The sequence below is a fragment of the Akebia trifoliata genome, chromosome 1 (assembly GCF_017979445.1).
Source record: "Akebia trifoliata isolate Shusen 1 chromosome 1, ASM1797944v1, whole genome shotgun sequence".
NCBI lineage: Eukaryota > Viridiplantae > Streptophyta > Magnoliopsida > Ranunculales > Lardizabalaceae > Akebia > Akebia trifoliata.
The window spans coordinates 21,273,950-21,289,624 of NC_141375.1; the positions used below are offsets into that span (position 1 = coordinate 21,273,950).

At 33.8% G+C, this 15,675-nt stretch overlaps 1 protein-coding gene across 1 annotated transcript in view; it reads left to right on the plus strand.

Annotated features, from left to right (window-relative positions):
* Positions 1-15,675, plus strand: part of LOC147410914 (Single hybrid motif superfamily protein) — an 89,162-nt gene that overhangs the window by 8,726 nt on the left and 64,761 nt on the right. The window lies entirely within an intron of this gene.

Below are 15,675 nucleotides of genomic sequence, written 5' to 3' on the forward strand. Positions count from 1 at the left end.
AACATACGATTTGACTTGTGGGAATTATGATCCTATGTGTTGCATTCGTTTGAGAAATAACATCCTCAATCATCTTGTATGATATGTCAATATAACTCTTTAATTATATAATGCCAATTCTATTTCAATCATCTTCTATGATCATCTTTCATTTTTCATATGTCCAATATTTAGGGGAGGTTCTGGCAATCTTTTTTATAATAAGAATAAATATTTTATGAGTTTAAAATGATGTTATAATTTTTTTATTTAATAAAAATAATAATTGTTACTTTTTTTAGCATAAGTTGTTGAGTTATAATGTTATAAATAATAATTATTACATATAAAGGCATTCTGGTCATTTTAACAGAATCCAGAATAGTTTCCAAACACAAAACTCTGTGAGAAGTACTTCTAGCAGTACTTCTCAGATCTTGCATTCAAACGTACAACACCTATCCAACTACTTCAGACAGTACTTCAAAAAATACTTTTGGGAGTACTTATATTTGAAGTACTTCTGACTCCTGAATCCACATGGGCCCTAGGATTTGATGCTAGTATGAGGTCTCTCGTATATTGGCAATGTTATGTCATTTCTTTCTACTATTATATTAGTTGGAATTTAGATGGTTAAATTTGAAAACCCTTTAATATTAATAGGTTTTAACCAATTGGTAAAACAATCTTTAAATCATAGGGTAATTTAATCCCATATTTGTTTTATGTTTTATGCTTTTACTTTATTGCTTTAAGTTTACTTGAAAATTTTGTTTTTGCCTTGAGTAATTTTACTCCCACATTGACTAGAAAAAGAATTGATTTGCAATTCTTAGATAGTTGTACTTCTAATAGCTTTAAAGATGATAGAAGTAGTGGGCGGCTCATACGCGCACACAGGGGCCCAAGAGAAAAACTAAGGTTCCAGTTGGGATTTGAATCCACCGGTCCAAAAACTTTAATGCGTGTGCGCACATACGACGTGTGAGTAAGGGAGTGCAAAATCTCAGATTTACACCTCACGTGGGTGCGCGCAAGGGCCCATTTTTTGCTTTAATTATTAAGGTCCAATTTTATTTAAAAATTCTAGACGTTTTAAACCAACACATTCGTAGAGCTTTGTGACTATTCTAAACAATCACTTTCTCTTTATTTATTTCTAAGGTTTAATTGATTTAACACACTTGATCTCTACTATTTTATTTTCATATTTTTTGACTACCAATATATTTTTATTCTGCGTTGTGAGAGCACACAACATCGTCGAGTTCGAAGTTACGATTCCAATTTAGAGTACCCTTTTGGAAACGTGGGTTGTTGTATCCTGTAGAACGAACGCCTACAGACTATGGTACCGTAATATGGGCGAATTTTGTTTTAGGACAGTGCTTTGTGCATGCTTTAACCATTTTATTTAGGTAATATTTTCTATTACATTCAATTTGAAAATCAGGATTATTTCAAACTTCTTCTCTCTCTTTCCGTAAGAAATCAATACTAAAAAACTAACAATTTAAAACGAAAATTCATATCAATTACTGATTTCTATTGAGACAAATTCTAATTCCGTGCACAGTGAAAAATTCGATAAATTCGATGAAACGAATTTTAAATTATGACAAAAGAAAATGTTGTTCTATTTAACAACATTACATTTGACTCATATCATCACTGAAGAACCAGTTTCTTTAAATGATGATGAGGATGACCAAATAAAAAAAATCGAATATTGGAAATGGGAACATTCCAATTTTATGTATCGAAATTATATCCTAAATGGATTAAGTACTGTTCTTTATAAGGTGTATTCCTCTATTAAGTCTGCCAAGACATTGTGGGAAATTCTTGAAAATAAATATACTCTAGAAGATGCCGGCACAAAGAAATTTGTTATTAGGCATTTTCTAGATTTTAAGATGGTAGACCCTAAGTTTGTTGTATCACAATCCGAAGAGCTCCAAATCCTTGTTCATGAAATTCATGTTGAAGGCAAGAGTATAAGTGAAGGATTCTAAATTGGATGGATAATTGAAAAATTACCACCATCTTGGAAAGACTTCAAAAATAATTTGAAGCATAAAAGAAAGAAAGTGAGACTCGAGGATCTAGTGATAAAACTTATAATTGAAGAGGATAATCGAAAGAATGAGAAGAAAAATGAAATAAATTCTATGTTTTCTAAAGTGAATGAAGTAGAAGAAGAATTTTCCAAATTCACTAGAAAGTTCAAACCGAATTCTAGAAAAAACATGTAAAGAAAAAATTGCATGGTCCAAAAGTCAATATCCAGAAGATCAAGGAAAATTGTTATTTTTACAATAAACCTAGACACAGGGCTAAGGATTGTCGCAAAAGAAAAAAATCAACAACACCATCAGAAACATGAATAAGCCAATGTGACTGAAACTCAGAACTTATCAACGGTTGTTTCAAAAATAAATCTGGTAGGAAATATCAATGATTGGTGGTTGGATACGGGAGCCACCAAACACATATGCTTTGAGAGAGACATGTTTTCTTCTTACAACAATGTTGGAGACGAAAAATTATTCATGGGAAATTCTTCCACATCCACTGTGATCGAAAAAGGAAAAGTGACGTAAATTTCACATCAGACAAGGTTCTAACTCTAAAAGGCGTGTTTCACGTTCTAAACATTTGAAGAAACCTGGTTTCAGGTTCTCTTTTAAGTAAGAGAGGTTTTAAAATGATGTTTGAATCTGATAAATGTATAATTACAAAGAATGAAATGTTTGTGGGTAAGGGCTATCTATGTGATGGGCTGTTCAAACTCAATGTAATTTTTGATTTTATTAATAATATTACTTTTTCTGCTTATATTTCTGAGTATTCTAATATTTGGCATGTTAGATTAGATTATGTTAATAATAAATCAATTATCAAATTAATGGATAGTGGTATGATTCCTAAAATGCATATTGATGCATCTAAAAAATGTGAAATTTGTGTTGAATCAAAATTTACTAAAAAACCTTTTAAAAATGTTGAAAGATTTACAAAACCTTTAGAATTAATACATTCTGATTTGCGTGATCTCAAATACGTTCAATCTAGAGGCGGTAAAAAATATTTCATAACTTTTATTGACGATCGCACTAGATTTTATATGATATATCTTTTAAGTAGTAAAGATGAAGCATTAAAAATGTTTAAAATTTATAAATCTGAAGTTGAAAATCAACTTGAAAAGAAAATTAAATTTTTAAGATTTGACCGAGGAGGAGAATATGAATCTAATAATTTAATTATATTTTGTCAAAAAAATGAAATTATATACCAAACTGCTGCTTCTTATTCTTCCCAACAGAATGGTGTAGCAGAGAGGAAAAATATAACTTTAAAAAACATGGTTAACTCTTTACTTGTTAGTTCAGATGTGCCTTTAAATTTATGAGTATAAACACTTTTAACATCTTGTTATATTAAATAAAATTCCATTGAAAATTATGAAAAATCACCTTATGAATTTTGGAAAAGTAGAACACTTACTTTAAAATACATGAAAGTGTGAGGATGTTTAGCCAAATTGGTTGTTCCTTTACCTAAAAGAACAAAATTAGATTCTAAAACTATAGATTTCATTTTTATTGGATGTGCTATTAATAGTAGTGTGTATAGATTTCTTGTATATAAATCTGATATAAATGATATTAATCCTAATACTATAATTAAATCCAGAAATACTGAATTTTTTGAAGATGTTTATCCTTTTAAGAAAAAAATTGAAAAATCTTTAAAATGATCTCACATTGAATTATCTAATAATGAACCTAGAGAATAAGAATCTAATATAGAACCTAGGATAAGTAAAATAATTAAAACAGCAACATCCTTTGGACCTGATTTTATTAGTTTTCTCTTAAAAGGAGATCCTTAAACTTTCAAAGATGCAATTTCAACACCTGAGGCCCTATTTTGGAAAGAAGTTATAATTAGTAAAATGGATCTAATTATGAGTAATAACACTTGGGAATTAGTTAATCTACCTCTTGGTAATAAAATAATTGGTTGTAAATGGTCTTTTAAGAGAAAATTAAAATCCGATGGAATTATAAATAAATATAAAACTAAATTAATGGCTAAAGGGTATAAATAAAAAGAAAGCATTGACTTTTTTGACACTTATTCTTTTGTTACTAGGATCACTTTTATTAGAATTCTTATTACTATAGCTTCCATTTATAAATTAGAAATTCATCAAATGGATGTAAAAACTACTTTTTAAATAGAGAATTTGATGAAGAAAATATATATGGACCAACCAGAAGGATTTGTAATTAAAGAACATAAAAATAAAGTTTGTAAATTAATTAAATCCTTATATGATTTAAAATAAGCTCCAAAATGATGACATGAAAAATTTGATAATGCAATGATATCAAATGGATTTAAAATCAACGAAACTGATAAGTGTGTTTATTATAAAACTATAGTTGATTCTTATGTGATTATTTGCCTATATGTAGATGACATACTAATTTTTAGATCAAATATAAATGTTGTAAATCAAACTAAGAAATTATTTTCTAAAAATTTTGACATGAAATACTTAGGTCCCATTGATGTAATTCTTAAAATAATTTTTTTTTATAAAATAATAATAGATTTGGTTGATTACAATCTCATTATATTGAAAATGTTTTGAAACGCTTTAATTAGTATGATTGTATTCCTACAAAAACGTCTTTTGATTAAAATTGTAAATTGATGTAAAATGTTGGTAAAAATATTTCTCAATTAAAACATTCTCAAGTTATTGGTTGTTTAATGTATATTATAAACTGTACTAGGCCAAATATTGCGTATTTAATAAATAGATTAAGTAGATACACTAACAACCCAAGACATGATTACTAGGAAGCTTTGGTGAGAAGCATGAGATACTTAAGGTATATCATGAGTTACAAGTTGCATTATAATAGGTATCTTACCATATTAGAAGGATACAGTGATATCAATTGAATATCAGATTCGGAAGAGTCAAAATCCACTAGTGGCTATATTTTTACACTTAGAGATGCAACAATCCCATAGAAATCCACCAAGCAAATATGCATAATTTTTGCCCCTAGTTTCAAGGTTGGCTTTAACTGGGACTTGACTACGAGACTAAAGGAATGGATTACGCTTGAAAAATATGGACTCTGATGTATGACAGATAGAAGAACTGAAATTCTCTTAAATGTAAGATTCTTAAGATTATCATATGTGCAATAAAAAGTTGATCATTATTTTTGAGAAATGCTTGAGCTGTACTTAAGAAATCTTGATAAATATTAGAATAGAAGTTCTTTTTCTACAAAGTGGTTGATGGTTCTACATCTTCCATTTGCGAACACTTAAACAAGTAAACACACTCTTGAAAATCCTACAATGTTCAAGATAACTTCTGATTTTTTCGACTTCAACATTGTCTTCGTCGGATGTGAGTTCTTGGCTGAAAAATGAATATTGTGGCTTGAATGGTTCTGCATTTTCTAGCTTCTGCACAAAAACTTCCTTCTGAATTTTTCTTCTTGATGAGACATTTCCTCCCATTTGATGATGTCCTAATTTTTGCCTAGATCGCCTCTTTAGATTTTCAATCTAGAGGGATTTATTTTTCTTTTTCTGATGATGCCTTGATTTTTGCCTAGGTCGCCTTTTCAGGTTTTCAACCTAGCAGGCTTTCTTTTTTTATGGTTATGCCCTAAATTTTGCCTAAATCGCTTTTTCGGATTTTCGACTTAGCGGGCTTCTCTTTTTTTCTTGATGATCTTGAATAACCAACTCGACAACTTCTTGGTTCCTTGCACCTTAATCGAATCAATTAGCATTCAGGAGGACTTAATAGGTGGGCTTAGGGTATGGTTTAGAAAGAAAAGATCTAAGGCTCAACTTCCCAAAATGCCCCTAGTTTGATATTCTCTCTTTTCTGTCAATTATTTTGATTTTTTTCTAAATGCTCCTAGTTTGGCATTCCTTTTTTTTTTTTTTTGCTAATGCCCCTAGTTTGGCATTCTCTTCTTTTGAACATTTTAATAGGGGATTTTCCTTTTGGATGACACTTTTTTTAATAGAATAAATTTTTTTTTTTACATGACCGGGCCTGAAGTAACTTCTCAGGTTGCCTACGTACCCCAAATATTTCTTTTTTTCCTTTTGGGATCAGGTCAAAACGTAGTTCATACTAAGATATCCCTCCCAAGGTTGATTGGTGTGATTTAGAAAGAAGAGGCTATTAATTTTTTAAAGGCTGCGAGGGGCTAAAAGGTTGTATTTTTCTGGGTAAGACAGGAAAATGATTCGACCAAAGGAGGCCTCCTTTGATGAATGCTGCTCAACTTGGTCAAAATTTCAAAATTTTGATATCTGGATTGCTCTGTCAAGTAAGGTCTTCTTTTGAGAATGAATATTCTTCAGTCTTATTTTGTGAAATCGAATATGATTGAGTTTTCTGACTATTCAACTCTTCTAAAACTTCGAAAAAATCTTTTATTCTCTTATGAATGAAGCTCTCCTCTTTTGAGTGAGAAACATGGTAGATCCACTTGTAAGTCTTAGCGTCTTTGTCGATGCTTTCAACTATATCATTTTTTATCGATAATCTTTGACTTTGAAATCACACTTGACTTGATCTATGTTTTTGTGTAATTCATCCATATATCTTATGAGATCATGGAAGAAATATTGTTGAATTTCTCAAGTAAGTTTACTATTCTCTCATGTTCTCTTGAGGATAATGTATAACCAATTTGCACTTCTTGAGTGTACTCTTTAATTCCAATATTTATTAAGTTCAGTTAGTGAGCTTTAAGTCATTTTTCAAATCATTATTGCACACATGATAATCAAAAGCTTCTTTATTTTATTGGAATTGGAAAGAACATAGATTGACAAACCTAACTAAAACCCAAAAATAAAGATGACTAAGTGAATTCAAAGACTGACGCAACTGAAGCTAAAAAAACTAAGACGACATCATTATGAATGGAGGGACACAATTCTAGAGTCTATGCCACTTCAGTTATCTTCGATAGATGACTTGAACTTGCCTGTTTTTACTATCTTTTCATATTCTGATTCAAGCTTGTCATATACGGGACAACCCGTTGCTTCAATGATTTCTTTGTTCTTCAGTTCTGTCACTGCCTTAGGGTAGTTGAGCTCATTCTGGCATGGAGTGAATGCACTGTTTAGACCAATTGGGTGAATGAAGGAAACTGGGTCAACTGATTCAGGTTTGAATATTGATATTAGGTTCAGAGTAGAAGGGGGTTGATTTTGAAAGGTAGGCAAAGGGTTAGTCTTAACATTGGGAGTAGTAGAAGTGGGTATGGTGACTTTTCCTTGCTCAATAAGGTCTTGGATAGCATGTCGGAGAGTAATACACCTGTCAAAAACATGACCAGGCATCTGATGGAATTCACAGAATTGCCCATTATCCATGTTTGGAGGAAGAGGATTAGGCAAAGGCTTAGGTTGTAAAGGCGTTAGCAATCCCTTTTTCACCAATTTTTGATAAGCAACACTAAGAGACATTCCAAGATTGGCAAACTGTCTCCTAGGCTTAGTTTGTGAAGGCTGAGTAGCTTGAGGAGATAGTGCGAAGGAGGTGTTGGCCACTTGTAAGGAATTGACATTAGGTTTGAAATGTTTGGGTTTTGACTCAAACGAGTTACCAAAAAATCCCGAAGAATAGGCATCTTCAACTTGATTTCCAGCTTCAAGAAGGGATTGAAAAGTAGGAAGGTACTGAGGCATCAAGTACTTGGCATAATTTGGAATGAGATTCCTGAGGATAATCTTGACTTGTTCCTTCTCTTGAGGTCGGTCCCACAGTTGAGCGGCTTTAGCTCTCCATCGAGCAATGAACTCAGTGAAAGTTTCTCCGGGTTTCTGTTTAGTAGTTTCTAGATCTCTTCTTGTAAGTTCAATATCTGTGTTGAATGAGTACCGACTAATAAACTCCTTCATCAATTCATGCCATGTTTTTACCCGAGATGAATCCAATGACATTAACCAGCGTAGAGTAGGGCCTGTAAGGGTTCTTTGAAAAAGTTGTGCCATCTGTTCTTCACTCAAACCCTGAGATTGCATTATGCCGACATATACTTTTAAGTGAGTCCTAGGGCATCCAATACCGTCAAACTTCTCCATATCTGGCATTGTGAATTTCTCTGGCAGACGGACCGTAGGAAACAAGGTCATTGCCCCTAATCCAAGAGTAAGATCATCAGGGTCTTTGATATTCTTCAAAGCGGTTTCAACCTGAGTTATTCGATGAGCTAGGACAGGGTCGACGTGTAACTGATCATCTTCGAGGTCAAACACATCTTGAGGTTCTATAGCTTTATCTTTTCCCTTTTCAATTTTCAGGGATTCAATTTGTGTTTGGACAGAAGCAATAATTTGTGCTTGAAAAGATTCTAAAATCTGACGGAGCGCAGCTTCATCCATGGTACTCGTTTCTTCTCGTGGCAAAGACTGACTACTTGGCAATGATACTCTGGAAAGACGACTATTTTCACGGATCCAAAGTGGTACAGATGGAAGTTTAGAACGTTTAGGACCAATTATCACCTGATTGGAAGTAAACCAAGGTTAACCATTGACTCTAAAGGTTTGACTATTAACCACATGATTAAAGTTTCGATATAGAATAGCCCAAGTCCAGTGGAAAATATCGAATCCAAATGCACTATAAGTCTATAGTGACCAAGAAAGTGAGAAAGGTTAGACGTGGGTCTACCCCTGATTGGGATTGAACTTTTGATCAGACAAATTAATTTGATCCTAAGATTGAATCTTTCTATACGAAGTGGTCTGGATCTTTAAAAGTGAAACCAATTAGTCCAACTTATTTGGTATTGATCAGTTTGATCCATTTGTCAATTGGGCCAACTGGTTTAATTGGTTCAAATTGATCGGTACATTTCACAGATTGGGTCGGACCGATATTGCGGGTTCTGTTTGATTATTCTGGATCGGTCCGCCCACTTACTTGTTAGTTGGATTGAATAAAACAACCCGGGAACACCCATAGTCAGTTCGGGTCGTGACCTATAGGAAAGCTTCTAGACTCTAGGTTTACTACGTGCAATGCATTTTTATCTAGCCACCTTTGCCCAATTACACCTATATACCTTTCGATACGTGGTGACTTGGTTTGATATACCGTATAGGTGATAATCTAAAACCTCAACTCACTTCTTTGAAGCCAAAAACAGCCAGTTTGATCTCCAGTTGAGAGGTGGCGCACAATGCTGAGCAAGGGCCCACTTAAATACCTCTCGTCTAGAATAGACGTAGTCTATCCCCCTCGTACAGTAGGGTACATCAGGGCAAGATCTTGCTTAGGCACCGATTTTGACCAAGAAGTGCAATTGATATACTTAGATTATCTTTTACATACCTATGGGTACGAGTCAAGAGTTGTAGCTTTCATAAATGGTTTGGCATCCCACGAGGGGACCGACCACGTACTAGTACTACGTTGGCAATCGGGACATGTGACTGTGTGGCTCACAATAGGTAAAAAGCTCAGGTCGCTCCAGCCTGGGTGCATCAATATATCTCTCAGAATCACCTGATCAGACGGTATTAATGCCCTCAGTTTGATATACCCTAAGGTACGTGACTGGAGTTGTGGGTTTCATGAATGACGTCACATCTCCGAAGAGACCGGGCCACGCACTAGTGCCACGTTGGCTAAATGGGACGTGTAAGTGAGTAAAGCAGTAAACGTGCATGTGGTGTGTGCAAAACAGGGTGGGGTGTGCCCGGGGCCTTTTTCAAACAAATGGGCCCATGGCCCGATCAAAACCATTACAACATATGGATATTGTATGAATATTGATTAAGAAAATAACACAAAAAATCCATCACATTGAAAGCAAACATATCGTAAATATCCGTAGAGATCATGGCACATTATGTGGGCATATAACTCGAAGAATAATTAATCTGATCCAACATTAAAAGGGCCCACAAATTTGTTGTCTATGGTCTAATCAAGGGTTATTTTTGGGTGATCCAAAATAAATCGAGATTCCAATAGATGTTACATTGATGATAGAATGACAATGGTTGAGATGAGCTCACTCTCAGGAACATTAATTGTGCTAACATTAGATAAATTCGGATTTTCTGTGAATTTGGAAAATACAATTCGAACTTACATCGATGATATCTAAGGCTCCCGATAATGAAATCGAGTGAAATCAAGTTCTAAATTAATCTAGTCGATGAGATCTACATTTTATTAATAGGTGCCTAGACTTAATTCTCACCAGAATGTTCTGTAAAAACGTTTTAACGTTGCTGTCCCAACCTTCATTCAGAAACAATTCCAGATTTACAGATTGAACTTACATCGATGATATCTAAGGCTTCTGATAATGAAATTGAGTGAACTAAAGTTCTAAATTAATCTACTCGATGAGATCTATGTTTTACTAAGAGGTTCCCAGACTTAATTCTCACTAGAATATTCTGTGAAAACGTTTTAACATTGCTGTCCCAACCTTCATTCAGCAACAATTCTAAATTTATAGATTGAATTTCCATCGATGATATCTAAGGCTTCCGATAATGAAATTGAGTGAACTCAAATTCTAAATTAATCTACTCGATGAGATCTACGTTTTACTAAAGGTTTCCAGACTTAATTCTCACTAGAATATTCTGTGAAAACGTTTTAACATTGCTATCCCAACCTTCATTCAGCAACAATTCCAGATTTACAGATTGAACTTCCATCGATGATATCTAAGGCTTCCGATAATGAAATTGAGTGAACTCAAATTCTAAATTAATCTACTCGATGAGATCGACGTTTTATTAAGAGGTTCCCAGACTTAATTCTCACTAAAATATTCTGTAAAAAAGTTTTAACATTGCTGTCCCAACTTTCATTCAACAACAATTCCAGATTTACAAATTGAACTTGCATCGATGATATCTAAGACTTCCAATAACGAAATTGAGTGAACTCAAGTTCTAAATTAATCTACTCGATGAGATCTACGTTTTATTAAGAGGTTCCCAGACTTAATTCTCACTAGAATATTTTGTAAAAATGTTTGAACATTACTGTCCCAACCTTCATCATTCCATCATTTTCATATGTCAATTTGAATCTTTCATTATTTAGGGGTCATCAAAAAGTGATCCTTAATTGGAAAAAAAAAATAATACCCAAAATCATCTACAATCAAGACAAAAAAATAAATAAACAGAAAAAATAAATAAAATAAATCCAACTAAAAAAAAAACTAGGTCATCTTGGCAATGCTCCCACACTTGGGGTTTTTCAAGTTTGATCCTCAATAGTCCCCAGTGGAGTCGCCACTGAAAGCGCCCTCGATCCGCGGGGGGCGCGGATCCACTTTTGACCCTTGAGGTTTGGGAGTCGCCACCTAGTTGTTAAGGTCTAGGAACCAAACTGACTCTAAAAAAGGCAAACTAATCTACGAAAGAGAAAAAGAGTCCGGGGATCACGTTACGGGGTTGGAAGGTGTTAGGCACCAACCCCGCCCGGCCAAAGCCGGTCTCTACTAACTTCCCAAATAAATCACATTGCTAAAAACCTAGATAAAAATAAAAATAAAAAAAATTTCATACCTTTCCGATTGCAAGGATTTTGTTCCCTCAGATCTAACAAAAATAGCTCCTTGTACCGTACTCCCTTACTTCGTTCTGTCTCCGAATTTGATTTCAGATCTCCGAGATCAAGGTATCTCCTTGTTTTTGGATCTGAACTCTTCAAGTTTGTTGCGGATTTGGGGGTGTTTTTGGAGGGCTTTTAGGTGTTTTCTAGGCTAAAATTAAAGGAGAGATGTTAGGTAAGGAGTTGGGGCTCCAAAACTAGGGTTTATGGGAGGCTATGGGGGCTTCTAGACCTACTTCTCTTAGGGTTTATGATTTGATACGAAAATAGGGTGTGAGCACCTCTATTTATAGATGTTTTTAGGGGTTGATTTGGATAGAGTTAGTATTTCATTAGAGTTATTTTAATTAGAGTTGTGTTTTAGTTAGACTTATTTTAGGTATAATTGTGTTTTAATTAGAATTATTTTAGGTAGAATTGTTTTTAAGTTAGAACTCTATTAGATTGAGTTATTATTTAATTAGAACTCTATTATGACTTTTGGTCTTATTTGATTGACTTTTAATGTTTTGACTTTAGTCTTAATTGATTGACTTTTAATATCTTGACTTCAGTCTTGCTTAATTGACTTTAATTTTGACTTTAGTCTCACTTGATTGACTTTAATACCTTAACTTCAGTCTTGCTTGATTTACTTTTAATTTTTGGAGAACCCTCTCTAAAATATCTTTAATTCTTTGGACCCCCAAATGGAGGGGTCCTTAAAGAAATATCCCACGAACCCTCAACAATTTTACTTGAAAGTCCGATTGATCGATTCTTTTAGTTTCAATTTTTAAATTAATTTCATTAATATTTCACTTTAATTATTTAATGTTTTATTTATTAATTTCAAATTTTTTAATTATGAAAATTGTGAACTTACCGTTTTACCCCCGGAGAGGACTTTTCACGTTTTAAGTCAGTTTTTAATGTTTTAGAATCGATTTTTCATAAGGAATTCGATGGAAATATTAGTTTGTGTCATTTATGAAATTTTTTGTGTGAAATGATCATGAATTTTATGAGGGGCATTTTCGTAATTTTGTCAAATTCTGTTAAAATTGGTAAAATGATTTATTTGGTTCCGATTTGTTATTTTATGTGTTCGAAAGAGTTTTCCTAAGCGTAACGTAGGCTCTAGGGTTGTTTTGAGGTTAGGGGTATTTTGGTAATTTGATAATTTTTTAGTGATTTTTATCGTGAAACTTCTTTTTGCTCTGCAAGATGATGATTTCTATGTTTCTGGGGTCGTATTTTCCTAGCGTAGCGTGGTTTCTAAGGTTTTGTCAATTTGAGATACCTCATCCGGATTTCTGAAACATTTCTGGTAACAAAATAAAGCAATGGAATACACATCCATCATTGGGAATCATTGCGATCGGGTTGACGAGTTGATTAATCAGGCGAGTACAAAAATGGGGTGTCTACAGTAATGGGCAGGCTCATGCTCGCACACGGGGGGCCCAAGAGAAAAAACCAAGGTTCCAATTGGGATTTGGATCCACTGGTCCGAAAATCTTAATGCGTGTGCGCAGGTACGACGTGGACGCAGGGGGGTGCAAAATATCGGATTTACACCTCACGTAAGTACGCGCAAAAACCCGTTTTTACTTTAATTATCAAGGCCCAATTTTAGACGTTTTGTTTTGAACCAGTGTGTATTTTCTGAACCAATACATTATGTATGTTCTAGAACCAACACATTCAAAGAGGTTTGTGACTATTCTAAACAGTCACTTTTTATTTATTTATTTCCAAGGTTTAATCGATTTAACACACTTGATCTCTGCTATTTTATTTTCATATTTTTTTACTACCAATACATTTTTATTCTGTGTTGTAAGAGCACACAACATCGTCGAGTGCGAAGTTACGATTCCAATTTAGAGTACCCTTTTGGAAACGTTGGTTGTTATATCTTGTAGAACGAACGCCTACAAACTATGGTACTGTAGCAGGGGCGAATTTCGTTTTAGGACAATGCAGTGTTTTGTGCATGCCTCGACCATTTTATTTAGGTAATATTTGTTTATTACATTCAATTTGAAAATCAGGATTATTTCAAACTTCTTCTTTCTCTTTTCATAACAAATCAGTATTAAAAAACTAACAATATTTTGAGTATGCTCATCCACTCAAATACTTTCTAAGTATGTTATCATGCTTGTAGTTAAATTTTAATATTTTTGTTGTTGTTATTTTATCACCTTAACCATGTGCTTACTATTTATGCTTGTAGACACTCAAATTTGATCCGGCCCTCGATGCAAATATCCCAAAAATTGGAATTAGCCCCCAAAGCCCAAATTTTCAAAAATCTAATACATTTTGTCGTTCTCTTTCAATAAGTGGCCCAAGACCTTTCCCATAGATTAAAAATTTACCTCATCACTTCTCAAACCAACCAAAACCCAATTCAACCCACTACCCAACTATCCTACCCAAACCCAATCATTCTACCTAAAACCCAAGTCCATTAGACTCAACCTAATACCATACCTATCCAACCTACTACCCGACCATCCTACCTAAGCCCAACCAATCTACCCAAGCCCAACATCACAACCAATCAACTAAGATCATCAATGTGGGACACATGTCTCCACCTCAACTCACCTCCCTCATCCAATTACCTATTTTCATCACCTTTCTATAAAAAAAAAATCATCTACTTGCACATTATTAATCCATCACCTTTCTTTAACCTATTCTCATTATTCCTTACAAACTCATTCTCACAAATCAAACTCATATCCTTTTCTCCAATCAACTCATCTAACACTCCATCTCCACACCCCTTTTGACCCATGTCACCACCTCCTTCACCCTCTAAAACTTAATCACCTAATCCCTTGTACAACCTATTATTCTAACTAAAATCCACTCCATTTAACTCATCAAACATTCAACCAACAAACCTCTATCTTACACCCCAATTCTTTAATCAAACATCACTCATTTCACCCCACCAAACACTTAATTCAAATGGGTTGAAAAATCCAACCCATTTGAGTTACAAATGATTCATTTCAACTTCCTTCCACAAATATCTTTCCACCACCCTCAATTTACAAGCACCCTCTCTCACAAACCTCAAATCATTCCACTCTTTTTCATTATTTCACCCTAACCTATCCTTAAAAATAACCTCCAAACTCTTATAAAATCTCCCCATTCTCAACACAATCCTCCCTATGATAAAAACTCCCAAGACTAAAAAAAACCACTCCTTCTCAAACTACAACTTTCTCTACTCTCAACTCACTACTTATTCTCGATTCTCTACTTTCTCTCAAGTAAGTCAAGAAAGCACATATTTGAAGATCAATATAAGATCAAGGTAGGACATAGACTAAAAAATAAGAGAAATATTTTTCCTTCTCCCCCTTCTCTCCCCTCCAATTTTCCCTTTTCTACATCTCCCCTTTCATTACACTTATGCACACACTACAAATGATTTAAGTCATAGAAGTGCACATTTTTCAATAAGGAGGCCTTCAACAACGTAAACTAATATCAAAGTCCCTCGCATTTGAGGGCACATATCGGATTTTTTCAAATTTTCTTTTTTTATTTTCAAAATGATCGAATCCGAGGTTACCACCAATGATGGAAAAAGTAGGGTGCCTAACACCTTCCCTACTCCCTACCCCTTACCTAGATTCAAGGTTGGACCGATAGACCTTATCCGTATAAGAGTCACTAAAATGCCAAACTAACATATTTTTCAAAAAATGCAATCTGGGTGACCATTCACATTTTTTTTCAAAAAGAATGGTGACGACTCCAAAATCCCAAGTGGAAGAGATATTCAAAAACGAAAATCTCATATCCACAATATAATTATAATCTATGGAGATTCATGTTAGGATTTGGGGGTATTACAATTGATAATCTTAATTTTAATGGGTCGACTCCACATATACCAATATCCGAATCCTAATCAATTTCAATTTTCGTTATGAGATCTTAGGAACCAAACTTGAACCTACAAATACCTGATAAATATAACAATTTAAGTTGTAATCCCTCATTTTGAT